This window comes from Podarcis tiliguerta (assembly GCF_965153285.1).
Source record: "Podarcis tiliguerta genome assembly, chromosome: 1".
Taxonomy (NCBI): Eukaryota; Metazoa; Chordata; class Lepidosauria; order Squamata; family Lacertidae; genus Podarcis; species Podarcis tiliguerta.
Window position 1 is genome coordinate 95659680 of NC_139534.1, and position 21737 is coordinate 95681416.

The 21737-nt window shown below is 44.4% G+C and overlaps 1 long non-coding RNA gene across 2 annotated transcripts; it reads left to right on the forward strand.

Annotated features, from left to right (window-relative positions):
* Positions 1 to 21: 21 nt before the first annotated feature.
* Positions 22 to 9390, forward strand: LOC310683660. Of its 2 annotated transcripts, none has more exons than XR_014514481.1 (3): positions 22 to 1051; positions 1920 to 2006; positions 9277 to 9390. It is a non-coding gene; the product is annotated as an uncharacterized lncRNA (long non-coding RNA). The 2 variants fall into 2 exon arrangements; XR_014514482.1 differs by lacking the exon at positions 9277 to 9390 and adding an exon at positions 5333 to 6257.
* The last annotated feature ends 12347 nt before the right edge of the window (positions 9391 to 21737 follow it).

Below are 21737 nucleotides of genomic sequence, written 5' to 3' on the forward strand. Positions count from 1 at the left end.
CGGGAAAGGAGACCCCGGGCACTTGGGAAGCGCCTCCGTCCGAAGGAGTCGCCAAAGGGCGCAGAACTTTATTTTTTTTGCCACGGGGCTGGGGAAGGGCGGAGAAGCGCCCCCCCCAAGGCAGACTACGTCGCCTTCCCTCGCGCTGCTCTTTGCACGCGGCTGGCGCCCCGAGCCCCTTCACTCGGAGGAACACGGCTGCCAAGGGCCCCGATTCCCTCCCCTCTTTTTGGGCGGCCGAACAGCACAAACTTGCTTTTCCTTCGCGCGCTTCAAGGCCGGCGGGGGGGGGCGCTTCCCCTTTGGCTGCTCATTCGCCGCCCCTCAAATAAATAAATAAGCAAATATCGGGAATGTTCCACAAGTTTGCACAGTAAAAACCCCGGGTTCTGGCGCAAAGGGATTTTATGATGGAGGCCGCGCAAAGCTCTCTTCCTGCTCGAGACTGGCTGGCCACCCGAGGAAGCGGGTTCCTCCCAGTGGAAAGCACAAGTCGGAGCAAAACCCAAGTTGGTTCTCGGGTGGTTTGCTTTGCCACGCCGTGCCTAGAAAGAAAGAGACTCTTGCTTTCTTTTTTGGCTGGGCTACTTCCAAGGAAGAACAGGAGGGAGGGGAGAGACTAAATGACCACATTCCCAGCCCGCCATGCAAAAATAGTTTCCCGAAAGTAGTTCCCTCGCTCGCTTATTTTCAAAGAGTTGCGAGTGTCTCACACGCGCACCGCGGAGGGATACGCGGAGTTGTGCACAAGGCCACACGCGCGGAGAGGGGAGCGAGGAGAGTTAGGCGCGAGGGCCAGAGAGCCAGCCCCGCTGCAGAAGAGAGGGAAGCAGTTGGAGCCTGCACGGTGCAAGGCGCGTGCATTTGCCTCCGTCCCGCGAAGTTGGCTTTCCCCGCGGCCTCTTCCTCTTCTGCAAAGGAAGGGCTGGCGCACTCCGCTTTTAGCACCCTCCGGGCACGAGGCGTGCAGCTGCTTACGCACGCTCCGTTCTAGAACTCCGCGCGGTGGAAGCCGCGGGCGGCGGACTCGCTTCGCGTTCGCAGCCCTACGGTAAAAGGTTGCATTGCTTTGAAAGAAAGAAAGGGGGGGAAAGCTTTGCATTGCTGCACCTATTGAAGAGAGGAATTAAGTGGGGGTGATTGCAATAACCCACCTAAGATCTGACTCCTGTGAAAATCCAGCCTTTTTTCTGGCGGGGAAAGGGAGCAAGGCCTTGTTGTGATTACATCCCTTCTCCCTGCGAGGATTTGATTCCTTAGGCGTGCATTCCTCTCTTGCCGGCGTTGCAGTAGTTGTTCACCGATATTTCTTTGCCTCCTCCACCCTCCACTAGTTCAGGTGGCAATCTTAGCTGTTAAGGTGCCACGAAACTATTGTTTGTACTGCAGCAGGTTATTAACCTGGCTACCCCTCTGGTAATTGTTGGATTTTATAAAGGGATGAAATTGTTAATTTAAATGTAGCAGTTGCAAGAGTGGTAGCTGCGTTAATCGGTTGCATGTTCACAATGCGGCGGTCGTTTCATACAAGGGTCCCTTCAAAGGGGCAGCCCCAATCTGTGGTTTCAACGCATTTGAACCATCAGCACATAGCAAAAGGGTGACATTAAGTTGTTCTGTTGTGCTTCAGATGCTGTCACATTGCTTTTGTTGACATCACTTTTTTGTGACGGTGGTAATGGAGGCAGCACAAGTCAGAAGTCCTATTACACTGGGGAATTGGAGTCCTTATAAGTGTGTGTAGGATATAATAGCATCCCGAAACTGTTTCTTACTTTCATAATGCAGAACCTGCACTTGAGAGGCACATTGATACTGATCAGCCACACTTGCCTTTGATCCCTCCCCTCCTCTGCCCCCTCCTTTTATGTCCCTTTGGAATTTACATCACTCCTAAAGAATTCCCTGCAGCCTTTCAGGTGTGAAGATGGAACTCCACAGCCCCTTCCTGTGAAGAACTGGCCCCTCCTAATCCTCTTCATCTCATTGGGCAAACTCTGCAGAGGGTAAGACTGCAGGTTGTAAGCTGTGCAGTGGCTTAAGCATGTGGTGAAGGGAAACAAAAGCTGCAAAAACAAGCACCTACATAGCAACACTGACAAGACATCCTTACAGTGTTGCTGGCAAGCTTACTGCTGCACACCAGCCATGAAGTTTCCACCTGAAGACATCCTTAAAATCAGCCATTCAGACAACCAGAAAGATCTGCACACATTCCGCAGCGCAGACCACTTAATACAAACTATGGTCACAAACTCCACAACTCCCAGTGCGGTGTCAGTTTCTGCAAACTCCTGATTGCTGTCCCATTGGAAACGTTAGTGGGAGATCCTCGGCCTTCAGGACAGTATCTGTCATTAGTTTCCTTCATGAAACCTACGGTCATCCTGGAATAATAGCATGTCCACCAGTCTAAGAAAACCTGTCATGAAATTAATTCCACTGGTAAAGTAAAGCAGCAGGCAGCTTCAGGCTAAGGAATAGTGGGTTGAATACAAGGTAGTGCTAAGGCAATTGTTTCATCGTCACAAAAATTTCTGCTTGTGCCACAGAATGTTCTCTCCTCCCCCATGCACCTTTTAGAACTTCTAGGGGTTCCTCCAGCCCTCTGGAACAGATTTGAGGAGGGCATGGGGCAGAGAAGGAGGATAGGGGATAAAGTCCCATTTCACAAGTGGAAATCCTTGTACTGACAGGACTCATTAGTAGAATGTCTCCAAATGAATAGAATGTAAAAGGGACACTTACAATGATTGTTTACCTTATTGATTAATGGCTGCAATCCAACACATAGTTTAGCTCCTAAACTCCCAGTGAACTTGATGAGATTTAAGGATCCTAACTATATGCAGACTTGCAACCTTAGCATTCCTTCTCATTTTCTGTAGTCACAATCCTTTGGCTGGCAAAACAGAGGTCATTGCCCAGATTCTGCTAATAACGGATTTAGCTGGACTGAGCTGCTTATATTAGCACTTCAGCAATATCTGATCTTGTTAATTTCTAAATGAGAATCCACATATAAATGTCAGACGGAGAAAATACTTTCTGGGCATAACAGAATTGTGTACTTAAATTAAATTGGTTTTCTAACAAATCTCATAAACAGATTTCTACCAGATCTATGTGCTGGGAAAGGGAGGAACGGCATTATTGACCAGATACACTAATTTCTGCAAATGATTCTAAACAACTGACATTTAAAAGCAAATTGACGTTTATATATGTATTTATTTAAACAATTTATACCCTAGCCTTTGGTTGCAATCACGATACTCAGGATGGCTTGCTAGAATTTAAAAATTGCACTCCCTAATCATCATCATCATCGAATAAACCACTAAAAGTTACCAAGGTAAAAAATATCACACCATAGAGTAGCTCCCCCAAAATTCTTAAGCTCAGCAGGCCAAAAGCTTGCCAGAACAGAAATATCTTGACTAAGCATTAAAAAACCAATAATATCATCTATGTCAGACATGACAAACTCATAACATAAGACTCTTGCACAGATGGTTAAATGCATCACTTCAAACAGAAGCAGCAGACACAGGCGATTAGTATCAGGAACTATTGGGGATATGTGGATTTAAACCTTTCTTCCTGTGCCATGATTCTGGCAACTCCCCCCACCTCAGTTGCCACTCCCTTTGGAGGGCCTCTCACACTGACTGTAAAAACCGGAATGCTTAATACACATACAGTGGTACCTCGGGTTACAGACGCTTCAGGTTACAGACTCCGGTAACCCAGAAATAGTACCTCGGGTTAAGAACTTTGCTTCAGGATGAGAACAGAAATCGTGCTCTGGCAGCACGGCGGCAGCTGGAGGCCCCATTAGCTAAAGTGGTGCTTCAGGTTAAGAACAGTTTCAGGTTAAGAATGGACCTCTGGAACGAATTAAGTACTTAACCTGAGGTACCACTATATCTTGTAAAATCTTTGCACCACACAGTCATCCAGAGTCTTCCACAATGTCTCATATGTATTATCTTACCCTTCCAGCTCAGTATAGTTTACATAGTTGCTCTGCCACCATTTGTGCACTTAGGGAATTTTTAATTATTATTTGTTTTAAGGATTTATACTGACCATTCAATCCAGTGATTACAGACTGATGGAAAGTATGGAAGAAAGGAAGAAAGAGAGAGAGAGAAAGCCACACACCCCAAAACACACATAGCATCCAAAACACACCTCCTTGCATTTGGCAGTTGAGGCTGTATGTTCTTTCTAGGTGGAGTGTGGCTCAGTGGTTGAACACATATTTTGTCTATGAAAAGTCCTAGATTCAATCCCTGGTATCTTCAAGTAGAGCTAGGAAAAGACTCCTCTGAAACTAGCCACTTCTAGTCTTTGTTGACCATGCTGAGCTAAATGGACCAGTGATCCGACTTGGCTTCTGATGGTCCTTGCTGGCAGGGATGGTGCGAGGAGCAATCTGTCTGCCACTGTTCATTCTCTGGTTGATGTACGATGACGGATCTCTTGGTAAACCTTTGTCTTCTGCTTTTCTCTCTCTCCTCATATTTTTAATGGTTGTACTGGCAGAGTGGCCAAACCCTGGAGTGGCAAAGTAGAGTCGCTGGGCATTACTTTCCACAGAAAAAAGCAGGTATCCCTGGGCAAACCGGCAGGGCAAATGGAAAACGGTTTGGACCCATGCCTAGAAAGCACGAGACGAGCAGAAAACTCCATGCCCATGTTGGCTACTCATTTATATTCTTCCTTTGTGATTTGCCCCTTCTATTTCCTATACATGTCACATTTAAATCCCTGCTCATCTGAAAGCTCCTTATACAGCCACACTAGTTTCTTTAGATGCTTCCCACTTTTATTTCTTGGAAGGCAATTCAATACCTCACATTTAGGAATCTCATCCGTCATGAACTCCCTGTTATTTGTCTGTAAGCCTCCACTCAAATAATTTAAAGATTTTTAGGTTTTCTAAAACCGAAAATGTCCATTTAGGAACTTTTATGGCACAATAAAGATGTATTTAGATCAAGAGAAATGAATGAGGATGTATGCAACTGGGAAAAAACTATTTACAGAGACAGTTCTTTGAGGGGAAACAATGCATCTGTAGCAAGGTGGGAGGACTGTTATATAAGGAAGGCTGTTTAGGGACACCGTTAATAAAGTCACAAATGACATGTGGGGTTGTTTTATTTTTCTCATGAAGAAGGTATAACCAAGATTGGAGGAGGGAAGAAGCAATTTTATACCCATTGCTTTAACATTTTTGTTTTTATTTGGGGGGGAGGCAAGCTTTAAAGCAATTTAGAATATTTAAAATATTTAGAAACATTCCCTTCTTCTTTGCTAAAAGGAAAGAGAATGCATGGTGATAGCAAAAGGATGTGTTGATCAGATCTAAGGCAACTGACCGCGGATGAGTATGCTGATAATGTACTTGCTACCTTCTGTGGCGACGACGTTAGAAAAAGGGAATTGCAGCCTAGAGATGACAAACTGGGAGGAAGGAGTAGGAAGCACTCAAACCATAAGTTTCCGGCCTTTGTGACTTATCCCAACAATATCAAAATAAGCTCCAATAAACAAGAGGGGAAGACTCGAGAACAACGGAAGCAGATCTCAGAACACTCCAAGCGGCCTTTGGAAGGCACAGCTCATAGAATGATCCCTGCTACTCCCCAGAAGAGGAGGAGACGAGTGGTGGTGATAGGTGACTGCCTACTGAGGGGAACAGAGGCAGTAGTGTGTGGAGGAAACAGGATGTCACAGAAGGTCTGCTGTCTTCCGGATACAAAGATTCACAATGTGATGGAGATGTTGCCAAGTCTTATAAAGCCCAGTGACCACTACTCCTTATTTCTGATCTATGCGGGTACAAATGATACTGCCGCACATAGCCTGCAACACATAGCAAGGGATTATGAGACACTGGGCAGGGAGCTGAAGAGACTTGGGGCACTGGTAGTCTTTTCATCACTCTTTGTTGAAGGTTGTGGCCCAAGAAAAGAGAGGAAAATACTTGAGATAAACCACTGGCTGCACAGGTGGTGTCGTCAGGAAGGAGTTGGCTTCTTGGATCGTGGTCTCCGCTTCCTTGAGGAAGAATGTGCTGTCAAACCTCCCTTGGCCAATGGGGACAGCAGCCCCAAGCACCCTCTCCTTGCTTGCCAGCAACCTCACCTTTTGATAGTGTGGTGCATCTAGAGAAGAGGGTTGGCAGATCATCTCAGTAACTGGGTCTATTTGAGGGGCTGGAAGCAGGGACAGACTTTGATAATACAGTGGTGCCTCGCAAGACGAAAAGAATACGTTCCGCGAGTCTCTTCGTCTTGCGATTTTTTCGTCTTGCGAAGCAAGCCCATTAGCGGATTAGCTCTATTAGTGCTATTAGCAGTTTAAGGGCTATTAACAGCTATTAAAGGCTTAAGGGATTAGCGGATTAGCTGCTAAAAGGCTATTAGCAGCTTAGCGCTTTAGAAAAAGGGGTTGGGGAGCGAAAAAACCCCTCAAAAATCGCAAGACATTTTCGTCTTGCGAAGCAAGCCCATAGAGAAATGCGTTCTGCGAAGCACCTCTGAAAACGGAAAACCCTTTCGTCTTGCGGGTTTTCCGTCTTGCGAGGCATTCGTCTTGCGGGGCACCACTGTATAGTGCCCTGAGTGACAACAAAAATTGGCACACCCAAAATATTTGTTCTTTTCACAAGAATTCATTTTTGCACAGTTGTTTTTTTAATGGATCTTCTCAATAGGTACCCATATAATACAGGTATTAGTATTATTATTTTATTTTGTTCCCCCTGTGGGGGGGGAACCACCCGCACTGCTCTAAATCTGATATTGCTGGAAGATTTCTGCAGAAGTATCTGTCATTTGTATGAATAAAAAGTGGCAATCTGACATAAGCATCAATCCTTTGCATACATACCTGGAAATCCAGGATGGATTAACGTCTTAGCAAATTTGCATAGAACTGGTCTGAGGGTACTACCAGAATGAATGACCTGATAGTGTCATGTTTGATGAATCAGCATGCTTGACACATGGAATCCATGTGGGCTGCAATTTAAAGGGATAAGGGCATCAAAAGAGGACAGCCCAGCAACTACGCTACAAAAATAGAAGCAGTGCTACCAATGTCTGCTGCCACCTTGGGTTGCCAACTGACCAGGATAAAACTGCTGTGGCCTGCCCCTGTGCTTTAAACAGCTGCTTGATTAGCAGACAAAGCGTTGAGGATGTTGAGATTAGCATTTCTTTAAAAGCATCATGTTTTAATCTAGATTCTCTTAGGTGATATGTGCAATTTAAAAAGGGACCGACAAAAGTTGTATAAGCTGTCTTTTTGAATGTCCTTCTGGGTTGCGTCAGCAGTGCAATGGGAAGATTTTTGTTGTTCTTCAGTTTCCTGTTCCGTTTATCCCCCTCTTCCTTAAAACAATTTCCTTCCTAATAAAAGGAATGTGCTGGTGCTGCTGTAGTTCTGACACATGTTGTTCAACTTTTCATTTATTGGCTTGGGCGATGCTGACTGTTATGGTTTCAAACATTTATTTATTTTTTACTGCTGGCTATATTGGAAAGCTTTGGATTTTATTCTTACTCATTTTTTTTGTATTTCCATTTTTGTACAGTGCCCGGAAAGAGTAACTTTTAAAAATTAAACATAGGTATTTTCAAATAAAATAAAAACTACGTTGGAATCAGTGACAGGGAAAATAGGAAAAAACATATGCCAGCTCCACTACTGGAGTCTGTCCACATTCCCCATCTCCCGTCCACCCACATTTTGGGGAACTGCTGGAATGCAGTGGCGTAGTGTGGGGGGTGCAGGGGGGGCCGGCCGCACCGGGCACAACATCTGGGGGTTAGGGTTAGGGGGCGCAAATCCATGGGTAAGGGGGCGCAAATCCACGGGTAAGGGGGCGCAAATTACTTGCCTTGCCCCGGGTGCTGACAACCCACGCTACGCCACTGCTGGAATGGGAACCTTTCCCCTGATCTCCAGGCAGGCCTTTACTGACATAGCCATTTCTGTGCAGTAGGACAACAGCTGCCGAGTTGTGTCCAGGAAGGGCTATCATGAAATCACATCTCCCTTCTGATTAAGGACCCCTCTCTCTACCCTGAGAGAGGGAGACCCAAAAATGTCCTATGGCCTCTTGAGAGCCCTCCAAGAAACATTAGAATTGTAGCCATAGTTTATTTTCCCCCTTTCTGTTTTTCTTTACAGCTTCATCCTGTACAGCGTTAGGTGTACCTGAGCCCACTGAAATGCCTAATTCTGCAAAGGCCTAAGCTGTTAGTGCAATCTTTTAAAAGTATATTAATTATGTACAGTGGTACCTCAGGTTAAGTACTTAATTCGTTCTGGAGGTCCGTTCATAACCTGAAACTGTTCTTAACCTGAAGCACCACTTTAGGTAATGGGGTCGCGCCGCCGGAGCACGATTTCTGTTCTCATCCTGAAGCAAAGTTCTTAACCTGAGGTAATATTTCTGGGTTAGCGGAGTCTGTAACCCGAAGCGTATGTAACCTGAAGCGTATGTAACCCGCTGTAAAACAAAAGGGGGAAAATCGGTCCTGTATAAATAAGACAAATAACAAGATTTTTTTGTGATTAGACGTTTCCTGTCATTTGAAAACATGCCTTCAGGTATACGAACATGTTAAAGTCAAGCAGGTTTGGCTGATCAGGAGTTGTTGTTTTTTCCTGTCCTGGTGCTTTACTGAACGAGGGCTTAGTCAAGTGTAGCAGTTACATTCCTCATGCCAGGAAAAGGCAAATACTGAAGTATATTGAAACTTGATAGCAATGCAGTAATAGCCAGACGTGCCCAATCATTGCAACATGGTTCTTAATGAAAAGGGTGCTTTTTAAATTCACAGTTTAAACCGTCGCTCTCCATTCAACTATCTGTGCAAAATCATTTTAAAATAAAAATCCCTTGTCACCAGTTCCATTCATTGTTGCAGTTTTCAAATGTATTGGTTCTTTGTCCTTTTCTAGTGTATGGATTGCAACTGTCACTGAGTTACACAGCTTGCTTTAGGCCCATAGCCAATGTGATTACAGCAACAACCTCTGAACCAGTGAGAGAGAGAGAGAGAGAGAGAGAGAGAGAAGAAAATAAGGTAGTCTTTAGGCCCACTAGAGACAAGATCTGTGCACCAGGCTGACAATGTTAAATAAATGTTTAACTATGTCAAATGAAAAGAAACCAGCGAAACCACTGGCTATTCAAAGCTGTCTCAAGCTAATGGGGTCCTTGAAGCATTTATTATTATTTTTTTGCAGCAAACTGAAAATAATAACCATCCGTGCCATCGGTGGTGTGACAGGAACTCTGGGCAACTATGAGCCTCTCAGCAAATGTTATCAGCAGAAATACTCCACTGTCTTAAATGGATTTGCAAAAAAAATATCCAGAGGATAGAATAAGGTGTTATGGGTCAATAAAAAAGACGCAGTTATATGTAGCTTTTTATGCCAAACGAGAAACAAATAGTCGTTTTATCTGCATTATTATTGTTTATCACTTCGATAGGATCATTTAGTTCAGAGGGGTTTGGGCCCATATGCAACACTATCCTCAGTGCTATGTTACAAAATAATTTGCTCCCATTTTATAGATGGTAAATGATGCTGAGAGAAAATACTTTGCCTAAGGCCTCCTGGTAAGATTGTTGCTGAACAGTAGCTTAGTTGGGTAACAAATCACCTCATTTTAACCAGTCAGTGGAATGGATGCTGTGGACTGGATTCCCTCCGTATTCTAATAGAAAGCCACCTCTTCTCTTGGAAGGGGTAGAAGAAGTGTGCTGTGAAACATAAAAGTGATGCTGGATCTAGAGAAGATCGTCTGTGCAAGCTCCTGTGCATGACTGGACAAGTGCTTTCTCAAGTCCTTAACATGGCTACAGTCTGTATTTTCCTTATTCACAACCCCTGGCACATTGTGGATGTGCGCTGAAAGATGTCTTCCACTAGGGCTTGTGCAAAAGCCCTCGGAACAACACTAATTCATTTTCTCTTGTTCTTTTAGATTCAGGTCTTCCTTTTAAAAAACTTGTTCCACCAAATGCTTCAGTTAGGAGTCTTTTCAAAAATAATAACACTAGGAGCAAGCCTGACTGAACACAGAGACTTACCTTCGAGTAAACATTGCAAAGATTGACTTGACAGTGTTATAAATGAAAATAATCACTTGTTGCTAGAAGAAACAGCCCGTTTTATTTTTAATGCTCCATGTTTCAGGTGTTCAGGTGTTATCTAACCAAAACAGCAACATCCACCCAGAAGAGGAGTCAACAGACTCCAGTTGGTGGTGGTTTGCAGAAGCTTCCCCAAAATAATTGGGGGGGGCCTCCAAAGTGGGGAAGGAAGCCCAGTGAGCACTGAGCATGCTCAGTGGCTGTGGAATGCTGACCGGTGGAATGCTGACTGGTGGTGCCTGAAAACAAGGCAGAAGGGGTAATTAAATAGTAGCTGTCATTCCGAACAGGGAGTACTTCACAGTACAGTCACATCCACACCATACATTGAACAAGCATTTAAAGCACATAGCTTCCCCCAAAGAATCATGGAAACTGTCGTTTATGCCACACAGAGCTATAATTCACAGCACACTTAACAAACCACAGTTCTTAGGATTCTTGGAGGAAGTCATGGGTTTTACATGTCCTTTCAGTGTATGGCAGGGGTCAGCAAACTTTTTCAGCAGGGGGCCGGTCCACTGTCCCTCAGACCTTGTGGAGGGCTGGACTATATTTTGGGGGGGGGGAAATGAATGAATTCCTATGCCCCACAAATAACCCAGAGATGCATTTTAAATAAAAGCACACATTCTACTCATGTAAAAACACCAGGCAGGCCCCACAAATAAACCAGAGATGCATTTTAAATAGGACACATTCTACTCATGTAAAAACACACTGATTCCTGGACTGTTCGCGGGCCGGATTTAGAAGGCGATTGGGCTGGATCCGGCCCCCGGGCCTTAAGTTTGCCTACCTATGGTATATGGTGTGGATGTGACCCCAACATTTTGTTTCAGGTCCCCCTTGTTACATAATACATGAGAACTGTATTAACACCTGAAATGGGTACTTAAGCATCATCATCAACAGTTTAATCAGTTGAAGTTTTAGCCTACTGTTTAACCTAGTGATTAAATTTTGCAGCCCACTTAAACAGGGATTTGACTCTTGGTTGCTCAGTTTGAATTTCTTTCCTCTAGCTACTGCTGTGCAAGTTTCTGCAATCCACACGTCTCTAAAGTTGCAATCTTGCACATACTTCTATTGGGAGTTAGCCACAATGAACAGAGTTGGACACACTTTGAGTAAAAATGCATAGGATTGTGTGACAGAGTTTGCCTATGGACTTCTACATTTTTTTATTACTAACTCAGTGTATCAAATTCACATTTCCTTGGATTTCAAATATATAGAATAGTTACGTCCAGGTGTCATTTTTCTGGCAAAATAGCACTCTTCAGGTGTAAGCTTTCTGTAGGTTTGTGAGAATTCTTTTCAGCTCGGCCTAACATAACACTATGGTGATTCATTCAAACAGCCTATTCTTATTTGAGAAATGTGGGTCATTCAAAAACATACTACAGCTGTTGTGATCGGGGATACTGACAGAGTGTTTCCAGTTATTCACTCTAAATAGGAAATTTAGACAAGTATAACACAGAACATGTGGTTGGAAAGGTGCTCTGTTTTTGGTGGAATTCTTCCATTGGTAAGTCGTTCATCTCTTAAATGTCTGCAAAAAGCCTTTTTAAAAATCTCGCACACTAGGCTCAATTATGCCTTATACCTGGCTGTTAAATTTAGTGGGCAAGTATGCACTTATATAGTCGATATAGAAATACTGTAATTAAAAGCTAGTAGAATCCAGAGACAGGTATTAACACCAGAGTGGTTACATTACTCAGAAGCTTAAAAGGTTTTGCCACCACTAACTGTGCACCCAAAACATGATTCTGAGTGCTTCTAAACCAGTGTTACCCAAACTTGGATCTCTGGCTGATTTTTTTTTTTTTTTTTGGGGGGGGGGAATACAACTCCCATCATCCCTAGCTAGCAGGACCAGTGGTCAGGGATGATGGGAATTGTAGTCCAGAAAGAGCTGGAGACCCAAGTCTGGGAAACACTGTTCTAAACCATGGAATGTGCCATGGGATGTGTCTCGGCATCAGATTGGCTCTGCTGCTGCAGCCACACCATGCTGACCTCCCTGCCACCTCACCCCTCTCTGTAATCAGCAGCCAGGTAAGCAAATCCAGGTAAGCTGTACAGTTCTGCCCTGCCCTGCCTTGATGACAGCAACTGCACAGCTGTGGTACATGCTTTAATGACATCTTGTTTGATCTACTGCAACATGCTCTAGGTGAGGCAACCTTAGTATCTAGGTATCTAGATCTAGTCTCTAGATGTAGTACAGTGGTACCTCGGGTTAAGTACTTAATTCGTTCCGGAGGTCCATACTTAACCTGAAACTGTTCTTAACCTGAAGCACCACTTTAGCTAATGGGGCCTCCTGCTGCCGCCGTGCCTCCGGAGCACGATTTCTGTTCTCATCCTGAAGCAAAGTTCTTAACCTGAAGCACTATTTCTGGGTTAGCAGAGTCTGTAACCTGAAGCGTATGTAACCTGAAGCATATGTAACCCGAGGTACCACTGTATCTAGAAACTTTATTTGGTTCTAAATCTGCAGCCAGACTATTGACTGGAACTGGGAAGCTTGTTTGTTAGTTTTATTTCACAACATTTATCTGCTGCTTGATTTTCATTTAAAAAAAACAAACATGAAAAGAACAAAACTGTCAGTCAAAAACAAGTATTTAAAATATTCCAAAAAGAATTGAAAGAAGCAGTAAGCTAAAACCATGTTAAAGGATGCTTCCAGCGGGCGTCAAAAAGAGTATAATAAAGGAGCCTGCTTGATGTCAATAGGCAGTGAGTTCCAAAGTTTGAGCACACTAGAAGATCAGTCTTTTATAAGTGCTGAATGAATATTATGTGGCACCTGTAACAGTGCCAGCTCTGCAGTTTGAAGCGGTTGAGTGCGCATGTACAGGGTAAGGTGATCTTGCAAGTAAACTCCTATGTTGCAGCAACATAGCTGGCTCCTACCAATCCATTTCTGGGCACCGTTCCAAGTGCTAGTTATGATCTATAGAGCCCTCAACAACTTGGCTTACCTTCAAGCCTGCATTCTCCTGTACGACTCAGCCTGGGTTTTCAGATCCTCAGGAGAAGCCATATTTTTCATTTAGTTAATGTGAAGTCAGCCACGCATACCTGGGCAGTATGGCATCTCAGCTTTCCTAAGGCCCTTCTTTACTGCAAATGGGAACAGGCTTATTGCATCACACAAACAAAAGCCATGCCTGCCCCAGAACACAAGTAGAGAACCATTTTTTAACCCAAGGTCTGCATTCCCTCATGGACAACCTGCTGAGGACCTCATATCAGTGGTGGTCAGGGCCAGAGGCAAAACGTATGTGGCCACAGGTTCTTACAGAATAGGCTACATTCCAGCAATGCAGAAGTCAGAGGCTTCACTCTTCACCTTCCATCCAGCAAGCGAGAGGCATTAGCACATATTCCAGCTAGGCAAAAGCATTCAAGGAGGACTCAGACCAGGACAAACAGCAAGGTGTTCCTAGGGCCAGACAGGGAAGTTTGGAGATCCACATTCAACCCCTGAGCCTGAGATTTCACCCCCCCCTCCACATCAGAACTGGTGGAAAGTACGAAGAGACTAACAGATGTCCAATATATCCCAGTACCTGAACCTTCTCAGAGAAGGATTGTACCGTTGGGTGGAATTGCACTGGCAAATACAACTCAGAAAACTGATCACATGTGACTAATATTTGCATTAAAAAGCAGGATCAGGAGGTAGATTGAAAAAAGAAAAACAGAGGAATAAGCGCACTATTGAATGAGCAATGTATCTGGCTGAGAAGTCTCTACTGTGGTCCTCAAGACACAGTGACAGAGAGTTTGTGGCTATGGCAGGAACAGCAACAGATTGCAGCCATGGCATCTGATGAAGATATCTGATGAAGACTGAACATCTGATGGTGAAGAATAATAATGATGGTGCCAACTTCCTCCTGATTGTGTTGATGATACACAAACAGGAGGAAGCTGACACAATCATTATGCCATTGATGCCAATAAAAATTCTCCATCGAATGGTTGGGCATATGACACCAATGCCCTCCTGTTGCTGGTGCATACTGCTCTTCCAAATGCATGGTTTATTACAGGAAAGATGTCAGCAGAGCACACTCTCGCTGTCTCCTAGATTGGGCCGTAGGGAAAGAGCAAATGTCCTCATTGGCCTTCATGTGCTCACTGGTGCTGATATGACCAGGAAATTTTCTGTTGTAAGCAAAGGCACCTGCTTTTCTGACCTCTGAAGTATGCTGAAGGGAATAGAAGCGCATCAACAGTAGAGCATGCAGAAAGTCTTACATGCAGAAGGTCTCAGCTTCAAACCCTGGCATCTCCAGGTAGGTCTGGGAAGCACTCTTCCATGAAACTGTGGAGAACCATTGCTCGACAGTGCAAATACAATCATATATTGGCTCCATAACGCCTTGGGAGTCAAATGTTCTGGCTCCTGAATGATCAAAAACCAGAAGTGAGTGTTCTGGTTTTCAAACGTTCTTTTGGAAGCTGAACGTCTGACAGGGCTTCCACGGCTTCTGATTGGCTGCAGGAGCTTCCTGCAGCCAATCAGAAGTCATGCTTTGGTTTCCGAATGTTTCAGTAGTTGAACGGACTTCCGGAACGGATGCTGTTCGACTTCTGAGGTACAACTGTACTGAAATAGATGGACCTAGACAGCATCTTAAAAAGCAGACACATCACCTTGCCAACAAAGGTCCGTATAGTTAAAGCTATGGTTTTCCCAGTAGTGATGTATGGATGTGAGAGCTGGACCATAAAGAAGGCTGATCGCCGAAGAATTGATGCTTTTTAATTATGGTGCTGGAGGAGACTCTTGAGAGTCCCATGGACTGCAAGAAGATCAAACCTATCCATCCTTAAGGAAATCAGCCCTGAGTGCTCACTGGAAGGACAGATCGTGAAGCTGAGGTTCCAATACTTTGGCCACCTCATGAGAAGAGAAGACTCACTGGAAAAGACCCTGATGTTGGGAAAGATGGAGGGCACAAGGAGAAGGGGACAACAGAGGACGAGATGGTTGGATAGTGTTCTCGAAGCTACCAACATGAGTTTGACCAAACTGCGGGAGGCAGTGGAAGACAGAAGTGCCTGGTGTGCTCTGGTCCATGGGGTCACAAAGAGTCGGACACGACTAAACAACTAAACAACAACAACAACAGTCTGATGCTGCAAAAGGCAGCTTCCTATGTCCACGGAGAAAGTAGCTCTAACTAAGGAAATATCAAGAGCACATTATGTGACAGTGTTTGGGGTCCATGCTGATCTATTTGGGAGTAACGGCACTCATTATATTTGCTTCAAGGGGCATGGATGGCTTAAACCAAGGGTGGGAAACTGGATATGGCTAACAGGACAGATTATCTTCACCAACACTTGTGGTCCAAGTTTGACAGGAGGGTGAGCTGCTCACTTGCCACACACATGACATCCTAATGTCAGGCGGCCCCAGTGGCAGACGTACAATTTTGGGGCCTTGAAGCTTAAATTATCATGGAGGCCCCTTCGTAACCAGCAATGAGGTCAGCTGCTGTCTACTAAGATTCTACCCCCAATTCCAGTGTCCAATTAAAAGTAAACACACTGGGTCCCCATAGGTCTTATTCCAATGCAAGATTTGAAAGATCTTGCCTTTCTCCACAATTCTTCAGCCATTTGTGAATGAATAGCATTGTATGAAATATAATGAACTCTAGTCTTATTTTCTTTGGGACTAAAACACGAACCCTTGAGAGCTTTCCTCAAAAGGTGGTGTATCAAGTTTTAAACTAAGTAATAAGTTTAGCACAAAAAAGTAGAAGGATATTAATAGTGCCAACACTGTGTTATGGAAGCCTTTCGGAGCCTCACACTTTGCAGTATACTGGCGGGTTGATTAAAGAGGATGTCTTGTAATGTTGATAATGAGTAATGCTTCTGTGTCTTGACTAATGTTGTTCTATGAAGCAGCTAGTTGTTTTGACTTGTTCCACACTACCAAAAACATGCTGAGGAAATCTGCACACCAAAATCCTTCATACTTAATGCAGAATTATGGAGTCCATTAAGTATAAACGATCTATTTGGAAAGGCAGGTTTCCAGAAAAGCTTCTAATTTTTCCATGATGACTGATGGATTTGGAACACTTTTCAAGGTTGGCTGCATAATGCTAAGTGTTTAGTGTGTGCCAGCCTACCCACCTTACATGAACTTAGTAATTATCTGTATTCTGACGGCATCTTCAAAAATGTCTTGAGCACCCCATGCAAAATATAACGCAAGTAGGCTTCAAAAATGTCAGGCTTAAAGACTGGGTTTGTGGGGTGGGAGCAGAGAGGAAAGAAATCAAACAGCCGGTTTTCTTCTTTCATCCATTATTTAAGCTTATGGATTCCGGATTTCGCTATAGGGTATTACACAATCTGGTGGACTGGGAGAAATTTTGATTATTTGATTATATAATTTCTGTACCACTTAACATGTTAAAAATATCTCTAAGCGGTGTACAAAAAAACTGAAGCAACAAGAGGCAAGAAGCAAAATATTACAAAAATACAGTTTCATATAAAAATGTTACATTAATACGAAGTTTTAATAGATATAGTTATATAATAGATATAAATCAATATCAGTTCATTTTCCTTCAGACACACGCTCCCTCTCAGCCTCTGTGTTTTCACCCGGGGTCCAAACAAACTCTCAGCTCACCCACAAAAGTCTCGAAACAAGAAAAGATCCTTGACTGCCAGCCTAAAACAATGGTCTGTTGCACATCTGATACAGAAGAACTATGACCAATGTTCCGAAGTGGGGAACATTCCTGCTGCTTTTCACTTAGCTCATGGTTTATGCAACAAACACTGTCAGCGTCAAGTGAATGTGGAGGTTACAGCCAGGGCTTCTGCTCGTCAGGGAAATAGACAATTCAGTTATGTATTTTCAAGGCTATGTCATTTGAACCTTGTTGGTAAGGAAATCTATCTTCAGCTCTAGTCTTTAGCAAACACTACCGCAAAGTAGACATATGCCTGCACAGCTTCTCAGCATTCATGGTCAGAAAAGACTCTTAAAATATGGGCCAGTTTGACCTCTGACCTACCATTGGCAGGCATCTACTAGGCTGGAATGCTCTTGTATATTTCTCCTACTTCCTAAAACTAGATATTTTTTTCTCATTCAACCACATTTGTGGACCCCACCCCAGCACTTCTTCCTTGCTCTTGAGACACACAACACATGCCCCAACCTGTAGTTATTCCACTGCTTCTGCCCCTGTACTATTGGATTTTCCTGACATTTCTTATGATAGCTTTCCGTGTTGTCCTTTGCATGTGAACCAACCACGTGCTACTAATTAATATGAGTGGTTGGAGTGGTTTGAGTTGTGCAGAAAGTTTGGCATCCTTCCGGCTCCCCCATCTTCTTCCCCATCCCCATCTTGAACCTTTGGCAGGCAGGAAGTCTTTAGGCAGGAGGTTTTATCCACCATTTTCAAATGGCTAATTCCCAGTCTGTACCTGTGCTAAGCTTTGCTTCATGTCAAAGCCCTTTCCCGCACCACAGTGATGTCACAGTCGGTGTGTACCACCACGGAGCATCCCACAATCCTTTCTGCCTTTCAGAAAGCAAAGAATGCACACTAAACTGGTGTGTACACAGCCAATGTGTACCTTTGGGCGGAAATTTTACCATCTTCCAGTACGCTGACAGGACAGAAGAGTGAATTGAAGAACAGCTGACAGGAGGGGACATCACATGACCCTAGCATGGAGCTTGGAGAGATTTAACACATTGACAACCCCTCATCCCCACTGTGGTCTTTATCTTGTCTAAGGGGCCCACACCCATAATTTTTACACTACAAATAAGATTCCATGTTCTGTGGGGTTTACTCAGAGGTAAGCATGCATGGGCTTGCAGCCAAAATATCAAAAACCACCCAATGTAACAAAACATGTACAGTTCCAGTGAGGCACATTTGGTATGTATTTATTGGATATTTATTAAAGCAGGGCCCAGTACATCAGTCTCCTTTCCACCCTCAAGTACCAGCCCAGGAACAGCAAAGCAGCCCTTTTTGTCGGTTCTGCTGAGACACCAGCTCCATTTAGCTCCTCCTCTTCTCCCTAAACTGTTCCCATCCCATCTGGTCCTCATTAAAACTCTGTAACTTTTAAGAACTGGAGCCTGTGTTTGCTTTCTGCCTCTTCCCCCTCCACCCCACTCTCCCATTTTGTGTCCCATCTTTTAGATGGCAAGCTGTACCAGGAACCTTTTCATGAGAAGCAAGGTAAAAATGCTTTAAATAAAGAAACAAACGTCCTTCTTTTTTTTGTAGAAAACACTGAGGAAAGTGTGGAGGTAGACAAGCCAAAGAGATGGTCGTGTTTGTCTTTGAGACCCGTGCATCTGCCCGCCATCTGGTCTGAATAACTGAAAACTCCTGAGATGATCACTGTAGGCGGTGAGGAAAACTGACTTATCTGGAGAAGAACATTAAGACTTGCTTGCATGCATTGAGATTTTTGGGTTGTTGTTTTTTTTACGTGAATGACAACTAGGAGGAGGCTGGAGGATTAGTGAGAATCTGAAGGCATAACTTGGGAAATGAAAACTGTAGGGGAAGGCATGGATTCTGTATGACTCCACAGGAAAGCATGATGGGGACTCATGGCAGAAATGACTCAAAGATTCTTGCCGTGTGAATCCAGCGTGCAGTGACTGAATCTGGTATCTCCCCAATGCCATCGTCTTAATCTCAGAGCACAATCCAAACCTCTCCAGCTACAGTGGTCTGCATTGCAGGGAATAGCGCCCGATGACCATCAGGATCGCTCCCTCTCTGGAGAAAGCATTCCACAGTCAGGGAGCCACAGCAGAAAAGGCCCGTTCTTGTGTTGCCACCCTTCGAAACTCTCAGGGAGGGGATACACAGAGAAGGGCCTCAGGTGACAAGCATAGAGTCCGGGTCAGTTTGTATGGAGAGACATGGCCCTTATGGTGTTGAGGTCCTGAGCCGTGTAAGGCTTTACAGGTCAAAACCAGTGCTTTGAATTGGGCCCTGAAACTAATTGGCAGCCTGTGCAGTCAGGCCAGGATTGGTGTTATATCCTCAAACCGTCTTGTTCTAGTGAGCAATCAAGCCTTTGAATTCTGCACCAGCTGAAGTTTCCGAACCATCTTCAGAGGCAGCCCCAATGCGTATAACACATTGCAGTAATCCAACCTAGATGTGACCAGAGTGTAGGCCACAGAAGTTAGGCTATCCCTGTCCAGATACAGCTGGGTACTGCCATCAGTAGCTTCTGCCCACTGTTTTAGTAGAAGCATCGGGGTGCATCTACTTTCGCTTCATTGACTATGCAAAAGCCTTTGACTGTGTCGACCACAGCAAACTATGGCAAGTTCTTAAAGAAATGGGAGTGCCTGATCACCTCATCTGTCTCCTGAGAAATCTCTATGTGGGACAAGAACCTACAGTTAGAACTGGATATGGAACAACTGATTGGTTCAAAATTGGGAAAGGAGTACGAAAAGGCTGTATTTTGTCTCCCTGCTTATTTAACTTATATGCAGAATTCATCATGCGAAAGGCTGGGCTGGATGAATCCCTAGCCGGAATTAAGATTGCTGGAAGAAATATCAACAACCTCAGATATGCAGATGACACAACCTTGATGGCAGAAAGTGAGGAGGAATTAAAAAACCTTTTATTGAGGGTGAAAGAGGAGAGTGCAAAATATGGCCTGAAGCTCAACATCAAAAAAACGAAGATCATGGCCACTGGTCCCATCACCTCCTGGCAAACAGAAGGGGAGGAAATGGAGGCAGTGAGAGATTTTACTTTCTTGGGCTCCATGATCACTGCAGATGGTGACAGCAGCCACGAAATTAAGAGACGCCTGCTTCTTGGGAGGAAAGCAATGACAAACCTAGACAGCATTTTAAAAAGTAGAGACATCACCTTGCCAACAAAGGTCCGTATAGTAAAAGCTATGGTTTTCCCAGTAGTGATGTATGGAAGTGAGAGCTGGACCATAAAGAAGGCTGATCGCCGAAGAATTGACGCTTTTGAATTATGGTGCTGGAGGAGACTCTTGAGAGTCCCATGGACTGCAAGAAGATCAAACCTATCTATTCTTAAGGAAATCAGCCCTGAGTGCTCACTGGAAGGACAGATCGTGAAGCTGAGGCTCCAATACTTTGGCCACCTCATGAGAAGAGAAGACTCACTGGAAAAGACCCTGATGTTGGGAAAGATGGAGGGCACAAGGAGAAGGGGACGACAGAGGACGAGATGGTTAGACAGTGTTCTCGAAGCTACAAACATGAATCTGACCAAACTGCGGGTGGCAGTGGAAGACAGGAGTGCCTGGCGTGCTCTGGTCCATGGGGTCACTAAGAGTCGGACACAACTGAACGACTAAACAACAACATCGGGGTGCTCTTCAGTGTGAGAGCTAGTGTGGTGTAGTGGTTAAGAGCGGTAGACTCGTAATCTGGGGAACCGGGTTCGTGTCTCCGCTCCTCCACATGCAGCTGCTGGGTGACCTTGGGCTAGTCACACTTCTCTGAAGTCTCTCAGCCTCACTCACCTCACAGAGTGTTTGTTGTGGGGGAGGAAGGGAAAGGAGAATGTTAGCCGCTTTGAGACTCCTTCGGGTAGTGATAAAGCGGGATATCAAATCCAAACTCTTCTTCTTCTTCTTCTTCTTCAGTGGTGGGGCTCCTCTGTTGGAAGCCATGATTGACTGTAGAGGCCAGTGGAGCTTGGCAGGGCTGGGAAGAGGCTTGGATTCCTCTGCCCAACTAAGATTAACTGGAGTTTAAGCTCTGCTCTTGGCTCTGAAGTTAGTATTCTAGTCTGCCCACAAGTATTTCCTTACCAACTGTGTCCTGCAGTGGCGTAGTGGGGGGAGAGAACAGAGGCGGTTGCCCCAGGTGCAAAATTGTTAGGGGCGCTGCCTCAATACAGCTGCTCGCTTCCATCACTGGGCTCCGTTGAAAACGGCTTTTCCATGTGAACTAGGATGTGACCTCTCCAGACAATGGAATGACTCTGCTTTCCTTATCTCTGCGGCTGCAGTCTCCTAGGTGATGCGGACACCGTTAGGCAATTGAATGCGCATGTGTACTCGGCCCATTTCCCTCCCTCCCAACTCCCTCCACGCGGCTCTGGGCAGTGACAACCCTGTGCTTGCTTAAACTTTAATAATAATAATAATAATAATAATATGACACTGTGTTGATCTATTTTAAAATGTTGTTTTAGCTGTTTAATTGTTGTGCTATTTTAATGGGCTTGTTTTATTCTAGCTTTTAATTGTGGATGTTTAGTTCAACATTTTTATGAAACTGTTTCACTGTGCATTTTAATTATGTGTGGGTTTTTTGTCACTGGTTTTACACTTGCAATGTACTTAGAAGCCACCTTGGCAGTTAACTGGTATATTAATTAATCAAATCAGTGCTGCTTTTCTTTCTTTTTTTCGTTTTTTAAATCGTGTCCTCTCTAAAAGAGGGCACGTGTTGTGGTGGGACCTGGAGACTGACCTCCTGTGTTG